This window comes from Monodon monoceros, unplaced genomic scaffold (assembly GCF_005190385.1).
Source record: "Monodon monoceros isolate NGI ecotype Baffin Bay Population unplaced genomic scaffold, NGI_Narwhal_1 Super_Scaffold_6, whole genome shotgun sequence".
Classification (NCBI taxonomy): Eukaryota; Metazoa; Chordata; class Mammalia; order Artiodactyla; family Monodontidae; genus Monodon; species Monodon monoceros.
The window spans coordinates 98,712,799-98,726,698 of record NW_021703783.1 but is presented as its reverse complement, the minus strand read 5'-3'; positions in this window follow the sequence as shown (position 1 = coordinate 98,726,698).

Genomic DNA, 13,900 nt, shown 5'->3' with positions numbered 1-13,900 from the left:
TGTTTAGGTCTTGTGCCTCAAAAACTAACAGTGCCTCCTCAGATAAAGAAAATCCCCTTGCCATTTCCTGCATCGTGAATCTCTTCAGTTCTTCACTTGCTTCTTCTTCTCCTTGTTGCTCCACTCTCTCAATTATTTTCATTTTTGTCTCCATCGTTATCGCTTGGTGCTTCTTAGCAGTACCAGCTACATCACTGCTGCTTTTACGCTTGCTTCCAGACATCCTGGGCGTGAAATAAAGATACTGTACCACTGTACCCTACAGAGTACTGTACAGTAAAGTACACAAAAGCACAACCACTTGTAGAGGATGCACATACGTGACGATGTACGCCAGACGTGTGAACTAACTTACGCGACTGGACATGCGAACGCACGTTCACACCTTTGAAAGTTCACAACTTGAAGGTTCGTATGTAGGGGACTTACTGCACTTCTCCCTTGCTTATCTCAGAAGGCTGATACCAGTCTCAATTGAAATAATGGAAAGAATGAGCCACATACTTGTAAATTATATCGTCGTCATTCTTTTCAGCATTGGAAACACATTAATAAAGCATCCAGCCAGTGTCTCTACCATTGTGGCACTGACATTCGAATGGGGGAGACAGACAAAACATACAGCATGTCAGATGATGGTAGAAGCTATAGATAAAAATAGAGCATGGTAAGTGGTGTGGGGAGCACCCGGGTGGAGGTTGGATTGCTGTTTTAAAGAGTCCATCAGGGAAGGTCTGACGGGAAGGGTGAGATTGAACAGAGACCTGGAGACAATGAGGGGGCAGTAATTGCCGGTCCTCCGTTCAAAGCCACTGAATGCGATGGTCTATTTCATCCTCGGCAGCACACATCAAAGGCTACTCTTCAGTCAAGTCCTGCAAAAACTTTTCAGGACGTTCCAAAGAACTTTCCCTCTAAAGGAAAATGCGGTAGCAACTCTGCTCTAAAAGTGCTGAGGAATGAACAGGCCCTCTGGCTGTAAAACTAATGTCTGCAATGTATTGTGAACCCACCATAGGCAGTAAAATAAATACGCCACACTGCGTGGACACAGATAAAGCTCTGTCATGAAGGCAGAGCGTGCGGACGGTGATCAGGGTCTCGTGACAAAAAATTTAAGATGTCAGCAAACCAGTTACGAGCTGTGTGATCACAAGCAAGTCACTTAAAAATCTCTGAGTCTCAGGTTTTACCCACATGATAAAGTGGGAGAACATCTGCTACACCTGGAGCGTAGAATAGCTGTGAGGTGCAGTACGTGATGGATGAGAAGATGCTCGTGATATGAAATCATTCCCCGGGGAGGATCCTGTGCCGGGTGCGGGAGACTCAGAGCTGGGGAAGCTACGGTCCCTGTACTTGAGTGGCTGACAATAGGGAGGGTAGACAGACATGGAGAGAGCCGTGGCTGAGATGTGTCTGAAATACACAGGGGGACTGTTTTGTGGGACACATGGTGGGTTTCCCACCCTGGAAAACCTCCTGCGACTCAAGGTTAAACATGCTGAACTACATGTTAAAACAGCATTTTAAGTGTGTAGTCAAGCTTCCATGAAAGCACAGGGAGTCCTCAGGGCACAAATCCATGCTGTGCTGATGGCTGTACTGCCTCAAAGGGATTCTATGACCCTGGACCCTGGAGACCTCAGTTGTGAGGGAGACATGGGGATGGCCCCAGGAGAGGGGGGGCTTGAACTGAGACTCTTAAATAAATGCCACTCCCTCATAGAGTAAGTGGATGAGCGAAGAATATACTCCCCCCACCCCTCATGCCAATGGAGACCAGAAGGTAATTTTCCTTGGGTACCAGGGATAAAACAGGAGCTACCACTGAGAATGAGAAGCTGGGTCCCAAGTGGATGCATTTGTTAACATCATTCTCAGTTGCTGTCACTCCCAGGTGCTTGGTTGAAGCAAACACATGCCCTCCTCCCTGGTGGTACCCACTCCCCTCAAAAACTACCATCCATGACTTCAGTGGGATTTCAAAGAACAAAAACACTCCGCTTAAGAATAGAAATAACTAAAATCAGGTAAAACACATCAAGAGTGAAGGGTATGGGTGGGGGGCAGAGGACTTATATATACAAGGCTTAATATTTTAAAAGAATATTAAACAGATATGTTTAAAGAAAATAAAGTTTTGAGTAAAAATGTTAAAAAGAATGAGAAAATCAAAAAGATCAGGCATAGCTGAAAAGCAAATAGAACTTTCACAGTGAAGCATCTCATCAATTGAATTTAATTCTCAGTGGATGGGTTAAATGGAAGATTTGAAGTACTTGAGCAGAAGACAGGTAGAATGCAAGGTAGGTCTCAATAAACCACCCCATATTCAACACAGAGAGACTCAGATATGGGAAATATGACTGTTTAAAAGAAGTAGAGGATAGAATGAGAAAAACCATCTACATTTAAATATGAATTCTAGAAAAAAAGGGAAGGAAGGGAAGAAAGGAAGAAAGGAAGGGAGAAAAGAAGGGAGAAAGAAAAACTGGAAAAAAGAAAGCAAAATTGAACATAATGGCAAAGAATTTTTCAGATTAAGACCATAAATCATCATATCCTGACAGTTTAATAAATCCTAATGCAAATAAATAGAAATGAATTAATATCAAGACACACCAATGGAGAACCCTAATTCAGAGGAAAAGGAGAAGATTGTAGAAGCCTCCAGATTACCTGAAAGGAAATGGCTTGAAACAACAGCTTATATTCCAACAGCAACAATGGAAACCAAAGGAGAGTGGAATTCTGTTTCTAAAGAGTTACACTCGCATTTTCACCTGTGAAACCATTATTCAGCAATGAGGGTAAAAGACACTTCTAGATAATTAACAGTGAGAGAGTTTATCTCCCTAAAGAAATGTCTAATATACTTATTTCAGAGGCAAGGGAAAAGATGTTTAAAGGATTGTTGAGCAAAAAAATGGTAAACATATTAGTAAACCTAAACAAATATTGATTATAGAGAATAATCATGATGTGTAATTTTTGGAGGTACAGTGCGTTAATTAATCATTAAAATAGAATTTTAAGACATCTCCTAGCTATACAGGTGTGATTCATCAGGAAGATGGAACAGTTGTAAAACTGAACGGTGGGACACATGCCTTGTGCCAGACATAGGGATTTCAGAGAGGAAAGGTACCCTGGCCCTTCCCTTGAAGAACCCAAACCCTGTGGAGGTGAAGAGCCTGCAGACAGGTGACTGGCACACTATTGCTCATGTCATTGGATGTCCGGTGCCCTCACTCTTCATGTGGCTGATCTCACGACTTCTCACAACGACCCATGAGAATTTCCTGCTGGCTTGTTGAGGGACTGGTCCTCCTGGCTTTCTGCATCGCTTACTTCCACTATTCACCATCCTGCAGTCTCTTCCTCAGATGCGTGTTCCTTTGACAGGCTTCTCTCAGAAAATTGCTTTAAGGGAGCATCACTACCTTCGAGATTAACTCCAGGCTCCTTTGTATGGCATTTGTGGCTCTTCAGTTCTGATCTTCCCAACCTCAACTCCCAACTCTGGGATTGGTTCCCAGGCCCCGCTCTCCTCCACCACAAAGGCACGGGTACACATACACACACGCACGCATGCACCCGGGTGCTTGCAAGAATGATCACGTGTGCACACAGGCAAGCACTCACATGCACACTCTCACACACATGATTCAGTCTGGTTTCCTCCATCACCGACATTCTTTCCACTCTCCAGGTCTTTGCACTCGGCCTTTTGTCCTAGAGACCCTACTGTCCTCTATAAAACCTACCCCCACAAACACCCTTTGCTCCTCCCTGCCTGGGTTGTTGTTACAGACAATGATTGTGTCTCCAAATTTCACATGTTGAAACCCCAAACCCCTGTGTGGCTATATTTGGAGAAGGGGTCTTCAAAAAGTAATTAATGCTCATTGAGGTCATGAGGGTTGGTGCCCTTATAAGAAAAGACATTAGAGAACTTCTCTCTCTCTCTCTCTGGGCACAAGTACCAGGGAAAGACCATGTGAGACACAGAGAGAAGGTAGCCACCTGCTACCCAAGGGGAGGGTTCTCATCAGAAGACAACCCTGCTGGCACCTTGTTCTTGGTCTTCCAGGCTCCAGAACTGTGAGCAATAAGCGTCTGGTGTGTTTTCACAGCAGCCCGAGCAGGTGAGCACCGTTGTGAATGCCCATCTGGGTGCTCGTAGCTCTCTCCACACCAACTGCTCTGCACGTCACTTGTCTAGTTACTTATTTGTCCCGTGTGTCTACAAGCAACTTTAAGGGCCAGCCTTGTGTTTTATTGACTGTATCTTCTGCACAAGGCAGAATTACAAGAACAGAGCAGCCCAAGTGCTCAGAAAACATTTAATGAGAGAACAAAATGTTCCTGCGGTCAGGATAGCAGTCTGGCTAGGGCACTCGGGCACAAAGATTGGGGGTGTCCATTGAAGAGGTAACCGTGCATGTGTTTCTGATTCTGTACAAAGCCTCCCACGTGTTCAAAATGATCTGCCTTCTTATTGGTATTCTACGTGCTTCTTGACTTCTTTGTCATCCAAGATTAATATTTATCTGAATAATTATTTCCAAAAAAGATAAAAACCAATATTTCAAGCAGAAGCCTTCTGATGCATGCAAGGAATTCTGCATATTTTCAAAACCATTCATCAAATCCACTCTGGCTTGAGACAAGTAAGAATAAGCCTCCAGAGTTAGAATTGTCTGATTGTTTGTTCATTCATGTACCTGCCACACATGGCACATAGGACACAGCAGAACTCAGAGCCTCTGGACACTGAGTGGACATGGAGATCCTTGGGATGTCTTGGAGGTTGAGGTGTGTCCTTAGACATGCATGTCATCAGGCTTGTCCAACTTTTATCATTTTAGTGTATAAAATTCTTCCTAGTGTGTTCATTTGAAAACATTCTACTCCACACACCTCTGAGGAAAAGACTTTGCTTCCCTTCTTGGACCACATTCAAAGCAATGACACTTCATTTGGTTTTTAATGCCTCTGAATGGGTTTGTTCATCAGTGCTGGGTTGGTTGAACCTTTTGCTTGTGACCTTTTCCACTTTGGAACCTAAGTTGTGTTGAGTCTTCTGTAAAGATCATGAAGTACCTGTCCCTGTGTTGACTTCCCAGTGGATGGCACAGAATTGCACAATTAACAACATATTTTTCACCTAGCAGAGGGGCAGAAGAATGCACATGATTCTAAGATTAAAAAAAAAATTTAAGGTATTAAAAACTTCTTTGGAAGAATGTTCCTTATTAGGAGCACAACAAAGAAAAACCCCAAGCCTCTGGGGATGTATTTGAAGCCCAATTTCTGTAATGATTTACAAGTTCAGAGTTGGGCTGCTCTATTCCTGTTAGGGAAGCACTCCAGCCCTGGGCTCTGCAGGTGGCTGTGACGGCCCCTTTAAAACAGAAGCACCTGTTTCCTTATTAGAGTGTCATCTGCCAGCCCTTCTCCACTTGGGGTGAGTCAATTAGTATGGGCAGCGATGATGAAGACCACAGCGGCTCCAGTTTTCATCACTCCTGCTCCAAAGTGGGGAAGGGGTTGAGGGGGTCAGGATCAGAGAGGCAGGGGTTGAGGCAGAGAAGCACCTGCCTCCTTACTCCTGAGAAATACAGCTCCATTTTGGGGAGACCCTCAAGGAAACTCACTTGGTCTTGGCAATCAGCCCCATGAGAACACAACTGCACATCATTTATCACAATTTGTCTCTCTTCAAATAGGGCTCAGTCTGAGACAGAAATAGCATAGAGTCCAAATGATTTCGCCTTCACATGGGGGTTGGGATCAGCATAAGAGATCCTGGATTTGGGCTCAGAAATCGCTATCTCCTGCCATCCTGCACCCGAGCCATTTGCAGGAGAGTTTCTCTTCACAGAGAGGCTTGGAGTGAAGACATCGCCCCTTCCCCACTGCTTGTTCCCCCAAAGGTAGCTTCCCAAGAAGCACCTTAACTTAACCCTCCATTTTTCTGTCCTCTAGAGTGAACCCTGTGATTTCAGCACCAGCTCTGTGGGCACAGGTGAGCCTGACACTGTGGGGCATGCAGAGAAAGTAGGGCCTCAGGCAAGCTCTCTCCTCCTTCTAAAGATTCTGCTGAGTCCCTCTTTGCCTCCCTCGATAAATCTTGACAGTCTTCTGATGGAGTTGAAAGCTCTCAAGACTTCAGATCCTCTCCCAGCCCACCTATCCAGTCTCAGCTGGCCTCACCTTCTTCCTCCCAGATGTGCCATTCTCTGCATATCCATGATTTTCAGATCCTACTTTCTCTTCCCCAAATCTCCTCTCCATTCTTTAATCCATCCAACCACTTTTTTTTTTTTTTTTTTTTCAGTGCGTGGGCCTCTCACTGTTGTGACCTCTTCCACTGCGGAGCACATGCTCCAGACGCGCAGGCTCAGTGGCCATGGCTCACGGGCCCAGCCGCTCCGTGGCACGTGGGATCTTCCTGGACCGGGGCACGAACCCGCGTCCCCTGCATCGGCAGGCGGACTCTCAACCACTGCGCCACCAGGGAAGACCCTGTGCTTACATTTTTATTTAATTTTTTCTCTCAGGATCATAAAGTGAAAGTATTTAAATTCATATTTCAGGAGATAAAAGAAGCCTAACAACTTTCATCCATTTTATGCATTTTTACTAATTTTTATTTAACATTTTGTACTGGCATCTTGAAGGGTGCAATTTCATGAGTCAGGAGAATAAATAACAGATAAAAATAAATGTAGTTCTCAGCAAAGGTGTGAGCCTTCCTCAGGGGTAAAAGAAATAAATGCTTGGAAGAAGTAACACAGCCTTTGAACAGAACCCAGCAGGAAGTGGGGTGAAGGACATGGACAGTGAGTGAGTAAGCTGCCCCTGAGGGACCGCCCCCGCCCAGGGAGCTGGCCCCACCAAACACTCGCTACCCTCCAGAGGAGTTGGGGTGGTGTCGGGAGAGCCTTCACATTTTACAGGCTGAGAATCTTGCTTTGGATGTTCCATTGGACCCTGGGAGATGCAGGACTCCAGGGGATGGAGATGACGATGGAGATGATTTTGCTAATGGAGACCTTTTTAGAGCTTACGACGTGTAGGTGGCACTGTGAGCATCTTATGTGCATCGTCTGATTCCACCTTCCCGAGATTTAGCTTACTTGTGGCTGAGTGGAAATGAGCAGCCCTTCCTCATAATGTCACTGGATTTAAGGTCATGCACGTGCAGAACACCCTGGGCAGTGAATGTGCAACACACAACAGCCACGGTCACCACTGTCACTCACCAATGACCCCCAGAGGTACCTGTGCCCCAGCTCTGCCCAAAGCCCACCCTCAAGCCCTGAGCTCAACCGGACGAGAACACTGGGTGTTCTTGATTTTGAGAAACAAGCAGAGGGATGTCCCCGGTGGCGCAGTGGTTAAGACTCTGCGCTCCCAGTGCAGGGGGCCCAGGGTCCATCCCTGGTAGGGAGCTAGATCCCACGTGCGTGCCACAGCTAAGAGTTCGCATGCCACAACTGAGAAGCCCACGTGCCACAACTAAGACCCAGCGCAACCAAATAAGCAAATAAATAAATATTAAAAACAACAAAACCAACCAAACAAAAAACCCCACAAGATTTCATTTAAAAAAAAAAGAAAGAAAGAAAGATATGAGCAGAGTCCTAGGTGATGCTGGCATTCTGGACTCTGCAGGGAACAGCCTGGGGACCTCCGGAAATGCACGTTCCTCCTTCCCCCTCCACGCATATCAGAGTCACAGTTAGAAGCCCTCATCCAGCCTTCCAGAACCTTCCATAGGGCAAAGCTCCTCCAGATGTGTGTGCTAAGGACCAAGGAAGCAGTGACAGGCTCTGGATTAGTGAAGCGCGGCTGAGCTGGGCCAGGTCCATCCACCCTCTTCATCGTCCACCCTCCTTACTGCACCTTCAGGCTGGAGCCTGAAAGCAGAGTGTTGGAGCAGAATCCTGAAATCTCTTTAGCTCTGACAGTTTCAGGGTGAAACACCACACGTGGCTTGTAGGTCCCGAGATCTGGGCGGCCGGCTCTCCCGGGATCTCCTGGAAAGTGCTGTCCAGCACATCCTCAAAGCTGGTACTTGGGCCTCAGAATCAGATCTCTGTCCCCAGGGGCTCCTGCGAGGGATGCTGGACCAGCCCCAGGGGCTCCGACAGGCCCCACAGGACTCGGAGGACCAGCTAGGGCAGGAGGGATGCGGGAGGTTATCTCCAGGCCGACGGGGATGACAGTGTGAGCGCCGGGGTGAAGGCAGCTCTGTGGAGGCTCACGGTCCCCACGGGATCCTCATCGGGGACAACCCACAGCTGACAGCCCCACGGTGGCTGTCTGAGTGCACACCGAGAATAGAAACAGCCTAATAAGGTAAAAGCAGACTGTGCAGTCTTATAATTGTGAGCGATCAGCTACGGGAGGAAAGACTGCTGCTGACTTCAGTGACGTTGTCAGAGGAAGAATTTTTCCCTCCAGGAACTCTGAGCTGGCAGTGCCCGGACCACGACCTCTTTGCAAAGCCGGCTGAGGTTCTGGGGGCTCGGGGAGCAGCGCCAGGTGGGGAAGTGGGTGGAAGGCCCTCTACCTCTGGTCCTGCGTGTGCCGGCTGCTTTACGAGGCATCTGTCAGTGGCTGGGGAGGGTCACATGGCAGACACGGGACGGCGAGGGCAGGTAGGGGGACAAGAAGTCCTGGGGGTCCCGTGCTGGGAGGGGGGCTGAGCACCTCCAGGATGCGGTGGACACAGCCGAGGTTTGCACCGGCCACTGGGCACCAAGAGCAGTAGCTGAAGACGGAGTAGGCCAGCTGTCGTGGACAGAGCTCCAGGAACCGAAGATGCTCGGAGGGGTGGCTGGAGGGAAGGGCTGACCCTGAGATGCCAGCCCGGGCAGCTCCGGAGCTATCACCACCCACCACGTGCAATCCCCATGCAGCTAAGCAAAGCTGGAGCCTTTCCATGGTTGCCGGGAATCGAGGCTCCTTTTCCTTTCTTGGGAGATGAAAGGATTGAATCTCACGACTCAGCACCTCTAGGTTGCAGGGAGATGGTGGCCCAGCGGCTCACACCCTGTGGGCCTGGCAGCCATCGCTCCGGCCACCCCAACGCCTCCCAGCATCTTTCCACGAGGCTCACAACTACGCCTGGCCCAGGAAGCAGAAGCCCTGCCGAACGTGTCCTCGCTCTAGCCATGGCCCTCTCTTCTCACGAGAATGGCAGGTGTAGATGTTCAAAGGGCGTCAGGCTGGGAGGGCGAGGCCTCAGTGGACAGGCTCCTGTTCTCGGCCCCATCGAGGCACCCGCAGGACAGGGCGGTGCTGTCGGAGAACTGCACACGGGGCACCAGGCCCGCCTGGTTTCAGACGTGGGCCGGGTCTGTGACCCTGGCACGGTGGGAAGACGTGTGTGCACATCTCCCTCCTAAACCAGCACCCTCACCCCGTGGCCCCAGCAGGTGAAGGGCCCTGCTGGGAGTCCCCCAGGCCTGGGACTTCCCTCCTCCCTGTATTCCAGTGCCTATGGATGGAGCTGAGCTGCAGCTGTGCCCAGCGCCTAGAGTGAGGAGGAACCATGCCCTGGGATCTGAGAGGCAGGGAGATGCCCGGACAGCCTGATGCTGAACTGAGACCCAGGGGTGAGGGGCTGCAGACTCAAGGAGAGGGGGTACTCCGAGCAGATCACTGCCCTCCGCTGAGCGCCTCCATCCAGAGACTCAGGCTTTGATCTCTAAGCTCCTTTCACCCTGGGGGACAGGTGGGGTGGACCTTGTCCACCTGGTGATGGCCCAGAGCCCTCAATCTGGGCCAGGGACTGTGCACGCAAGAATGGCACCACCTGACCCCTGGCACCACTGTCTGAGGGTTTCAGGTCAGGGATGCTCAGAAGGCTGCGCCTGGGGCTGGCGTGGGGCTGGAGGGGGTGCAGTCCCTGCTCCCCCAGGCAGGAGCCGTGGACTCTCATTAAGCCCAGACTGACCCTGCTCCGGCCCGGACCCCATCCCCACCCTGATTTCCAGGCTGCATCACCCTTCTGATGAGGCCCTGTGTTCGTTTAGATGCAGGGATAAAACAACCTCCCTTTTGCCTCTTTGGTTTTGCTCTTTGGTTGAAATGAGGCCACACGTGCTCTGTGCTCTCTCTTCCACAAACTGAAGGATGTCCAGCTGGGTAAGCAGTGGGAGGTTGGAAGCAGGGCGCTCCCTGCCGACACGTGTCCTCACCGCCTTGTATGCAGGTCTCTGAACTGAAGGACACACGGGGGCATGTATCCCCGCGGGGACAGGAGTTAGGAGAAGTGGTCACTGCCTGTGCCAGCGAGGCTGAGTTACAGAGCCGGGACCCCGCAATTCCTCCGGGTCTTCCGAGGCACGTCCGTCTCCCTCATTGGTTTGGAGGCCTCTGTGACCACACACAGCAGGTGCAGCTTCTGCCGGTCCCTGGCGGGGGATGCGCTGTCTCTGCAGCAGTGGCTGAAGGCAATGCAAGTGCAAAGGCAGAGTCTCGGTGCTGCGGCAGTGCTAGCCTGTGCACAGCTTCCAGGCGGACGTGCCCCCATGCATGGCGGGGCTCCCAGCCAGGGCGCCGCTAGCATGGCTACAACCATCCCAGAGAGCTCCAGCTGCCCCTGAAGGACGACTGTGCGGTGCTGGAGAGGGCAATGACCAGGCTGGGTGAGATACCCATCTGTGGTGGCCTGAGGCTCAGACAGGCAGAGGGCCGGCCCAAGAGAAGCCTCGTGGATTCCGACGTGTACTCCAGAGCAAGTGGCCTCAGTCTGAGCCCTCCCAGAAGCAAGCAGGACCCTGTCCTGGGTGGAAATGTGTCCAGTCTGAAAATAAATCAAGTTGGCCATGCAGAGCAGCAGGTCAGTGGGAAAGATGCTTTGTCAGAAGTCCATACCGTGGCTTTACCGATGGATGCTGCCATCCAGGGGAGGAAGGCCAGCCCCCGCTCAGATGCTCACCGCAGGGCAGCCGGGGAGCAGCCTGTGTGCTGACCTCTGGGCCAGGCTCTTCACCCACTGGGTAAGCCTCCCTTGGATGCCAGTTAGGCCAGAGCCTCGAAGGGGTGCCCAGCTCCCAGCATGGGTGGGCCTGACCCTGCCAAGGTCACACAGCAGCTGAGCAGCAGCTCTGGCTCAGACCCACAGCCTCAAAGCCACCCTCTGACTCACCTGCATGCCTGTTCTGGCCTCTTGAGGAGTGACCATCCCCTGGAACACATGGCTGACACAGCACCAGGATTCCCCAGGGACCATGTTGGCACTCACTCTCCTTCTCCGTTCAGGGTCCCTGGTCCTGGAGCGGACCTCCCCCACCCACAATTGGGATGGAATGTGCACACATGTGCCAAAGTGTGGCTGATGTATTTTGGGGATCATGGAGACCCTCAGTGAGACACCCCGGCTTCAGGCTGATGTCTTCCATGCCTTGGTCACTCTGCACCATAGCTTTCCTGGCCTTAACTCACCATGAGAATTCCCAGAGCACAGGCCCAGGCCCCAGGAAGGCCTCACAGCTGTCCATGCACCCCCTTCCGGGCCACCTGAGCCTGAGCCAGCTGGTGGGTAAAGTCAGCTACCTGTACACACCCTGTCCATCAACTCGAAGCTCTATACTCTCCCACACACCCACCCTCCAAGATGCAGGTCCTGGACAGTCCCAGGTCCCCACCCTCAGCTTTCTCTCTATCTCCAGCCCTTAGGGTGAATGCCTGACCCTGTTCTCTGTGGTCTGGCCCTTGCTGTTCTCTGACCTGGTGGCTTCCACCCATTCTCCTTTCCTGACCAGAACTGGAGGACCCCCCCAGGCCTGGGGCTTTCTCACTGTGACAGGGGACTGACTGTAGATGTAGAAATGGCTGCAGTCTGCTCCCACTAGGCCGGTCAGCTAAAAGCCAGCCCACTGCCCTAAGGGCACCAGCTGGAGGGCCACCTCCTGCACCTGACTGGCACTGGTGTCCCAGGACGACCGGGTGGAACCCTGATGTAGGACGTTTATTCTCCTGTGACTTCGGGTCTTTGAGCTGGATTTTGCCCATCTCTACAAGGGGGTTGGTGATAAAGGACTAAATGGAGACAATGATGATGCTAGTAAAACATACTGCGGAGCCTGGCCAACTAAGTGGGCACTGGACCTGCGCTGTGGCCGTCATCAGAGGAGCAGTGGACGGCAGGACGCCAGGAACCACAGCTGATGGAGAGCAGGGGTGAGCGGGAGGGAGCTGGAGCTGACCAGTGGGGGCTCTGGAGGGGGGCTGAGCAGGCAACATGGGAAAGGCTTTCCTCCCCCCGAGGAGTAAGAGAGCCTGATCCCTCACTCAGAGGAATTCACTTGTGTCACATGCAGATCCCCGCCATCCCTGCTCCAGCCTCCAAACTCCGCTCTGTGGAGACAGTCAGCAACAGGATGCTCATAGGGCATCCTTCCTGCCGACTTCTATGATGTGCGCAAAACGCTCTCACGGGCATGCTCTCAGTTTCAACAGACTCTAGGGTGGGTGCACTGTCCTGCACCCCCCTCTGTCACCTAAATCTTACTGGAGAGAGCTTCCTTTTCAATAAATATGGTACTTTGTTTTTCTTTCTTTCTCTCTTTTAAATAAATTAATGACTGCAGAGCATTTCATTGTAGGGCCGTGTTACAATCTATTTAAACAGCCCCCTCTGTTCACAGACATTCCCTTTTATCCCTATTCTTTTGCTGCTGTCAACTGCACTGCCATGAATATCCCTGGTCATATATTATCTGGCACATGCATACGAATGTCTGTACAATAAATCCCTAGAAGCAGAGCTGCTGAGTCAAAGGGTGGATACCTTAGTAATTTCACAACTGTTGCCAGACCGTCAAAGTGGTTGAAAAGTTTTGCACTCTTCTCAGTGATTTATAAACGTGCCGGTCTACCAGCACCCTGACAATTTACAGAGATCCCAGTGAGGTTTTGGGGGTTTCAGTTTTTTTGTTTTCCAACCTGACAAATTCAAAACAATGTGTTTTTGTAGTTTTTTATTGTTTTCTAGTTTTCTGTAGTGGATTGAGAAGCCCTTCATTTGTTTAAGTGACATTTGCATTTCCTTTTTTGGCCAAATCTTCATTCATATCTTTTAACTGTCTATTGAGTTGTTAGTATTTTTCTTAACGATTTGATAACCATCTTGAAATTTTAAGAAAATTATCTCTTTATAATAAATATAGATATAAATCTGTATCTATACAGAGACATATGTCTACACATTTTTTGTTTTATTTCTGTCTGTTGGCTTTCTTTATGTTACGTGTTTTGTTTTTTGTTTGTTTGTTTGTTTTTTTGCGGTACGCGGGCCTCTCACTGCTGTGGCCTCTCCCGTTGCGGAGCACAGGCTCCGGACACGCAGGCCCAGCGGCCACGGCTCACGGGCCCAGCCGCTCCGCGGCATGTGGGATCCTCCAGGACCGGAGCATGAACCCGCGCCCCCTGCATCGGCAGGCGGACCCTCAACCACTGCGCCACCAGGGAAGCCCTATGTTACTTTTTTTTATCATGCTGCTTAAATATTTATAATTTTAGTAGTATTGTTCCCTTTTAGTTTACAGTTTTAGTGATAATCTCTTAGAAAAGGCTTCCTTACTCTAATTTTTTTTCAAAAAATGTCCTATTCTTTTCAAATACCTGTGTTGGGCCAGATCACTTAGAAGCAGGACTTGATCTGGAGATCACTGGCCAGTGATGAATTCAGGGCGGGCTTTTGGTCTGGCGACTTCGTATCAGAGAGTGAGGGGCAGAACCGTGCAAGAGAGGGCAGCAGATTCCTGGTTTCAGGAGCCTGGTCTCTGCCCGGCTCCATGGGGGCTCCGGAGCACAGACAGCACCATGTTCCCCTTCCCCCGGGGTGGGGTGGGGGCAAAGAGGATGCACTGTC